This window comes from Aplysia californica, unplaced genomic scaffold, assembly GCF_000002075.1.
Source record: "Aplysia californica isolate F4 #8 unplaced genomic scaffold, AplCal3.0 scaffold00402, whole genome shotgun sequence".
In the NCBI taxonomy this organism is placed as follows: Eukaryota; Metazoa; Mollusca; class Gastropoda; order Aplysiida; family Aplysiidae; genus Aplysia; species Aplysia californica.
The window spans coordinates 697,518-699,602 of NW_004797672.1; positions in this window are offsets into that span (position 1 = coordinate 697,518).

The following is a 2,085-nucleotide window of genomic DNA, read 5'->3' on the forward strand; positions in this document are numbered from 1 at the left end:
CGTGTATGTGTGCATTGAAGAAAACAAATATTTTGACTATTTAAGACTGACATTGCTAAATAAACCCCGGGGAGGAGGTTTTAGAGATTTAAATTGTATGCTCTTGGTGTGTCCCACACATCTCTCTCTACAGACAAGTACAAATGCACACGGAGCTATCAGACCCGTGCACTTGAAGAAAAAGAGGGGAATATATATATATATATATATATATATATATATATATATATATATATATATATATATATATATATATATATATATATATATATATGTATATATACATATGTATACATATATATATATATATATATATATATATCAAAGTCTTGCGCTACCAGAGCCTCAAGTCTTTTTGCGATATTGATATGTATACAGTCAGTCGAGCCTGTATAATACGGCCACCTGTATAATACAGCCACTTTCCAATTCCCTTTTGTGTTTTTTCTATGGAATTTCACTGTGCAAAGCAGTCACCTGTCCAACGCGGCCGCGGCCACCCTATTTTATCAACCCGCGACCAAATTTACCTGCCATAGACGGCCTTGCTTTGGAAAAAAATATACATTTTCCCCTGACTCTGTGGACAAGCCGTCATAATTCATTCACATGTCGTTTTTGTCAGTCCCTTCAATGACCCATTCACCTGTCGTTATTGTCAGTCCCTCGAATGAATGAAACGGTCATGTTGCTTAGGTCGATCCCAATGTTTACCCAAGTTGACCAATGGGTGAAAATAAATGTTCAGCTGCTGGTAATGGAAGCGTGTGATCCGTCATGACCTATAACCCCGCCCACAACTCAGTCCGAAAACCCAGTCCGTAACAACGGGAGTCAACACTAACTGACGACAGAAGTGTTGCTTGTTCTCCGAGTGGTAGCGACCCATTTGTTTGTTTTACTAGGGCACTTGGCCTTCCTATAATAAATATTCTCATTAATTTAAATATACAGATGACTTAAGCTGACATTTGAACGAATAAAAAGATTTGATAGTGTGTGGTTGGCGAATACTCCCGTGTGGTTTGCTCCGACATTCCTATCATCAAACATAAATTATATCATCCTTATCACTTTGTTTCTGTGTCTGTTGCTCGCTTGTAACACATCTAAACTTCGGCACTTGTATGACCTAATTGTTTTGCAAGTACTGTAAATCTGTTGCTAAATCAAAGATTCGATTTCTCTTAAAGTCATGAGCAAAGCGTTTATATGTGTGGGTGTGTACACCCCCCCCCCCCCCCCCCCCACCCGCCCGTTTCTTTAAACACACAAAAAAATGCATATTTAATTATGCCTCCACTCATACCCAAAACACACTTACAAAACACACATTGAGAGAGACACACAAACGTGCTACAATAATATTTGTCATAATAAATCAAGATTTTTGAAAATCTAATTTCGAATTTTTGTTCTCTTCTTTCTTTTCGTACCATCTAGATTCCTGGAGATTCTGACGTCATTACCCAGGGAGGAAATCTTCTGACGCATTGATTACCACAACAACAACAACAACAACACCAACAGCAACAGCAGCAGCAGAAAATCTGCCTTCTGGACAAGAACGGCTGTGCCCGAGAATTAATTAATTCATTTCACATAGAAGAGCGATCCAGTATTTTTGTGTCAAGTGTAACAAAGGATTGCGTTCTGCCGCGGAATTCCCGGAGCTATATATATATATATATATATAACACTCGTGTAATTATCTGGTTCACAGTTTTATTTTTGGTTCTTTAAACAGTGACTTCAGTAAGAAAACGTTTTGTGGGAAATTATAGATAAAGGAAAGGCCGCCTCCAACCCCAACCCCAGAAAGGCTGGGACAATGCAGGAGGTCCTGGAGCATCGATGAGACGCGAGCACAGAGCAGATCTGTTTCACAGTTATATAGTTTTCTTTCTCTAATACAGTGAACTCTGTGGGTAATAAATAAGCGTCCCCCCCCCCCCCCCCACGCGCACACACCCACCCACTCAGACACACACACACACACAACACACACACACACACACACACACACATACACACATATACACACACACACACACACATATATATACACACACACACATATACACA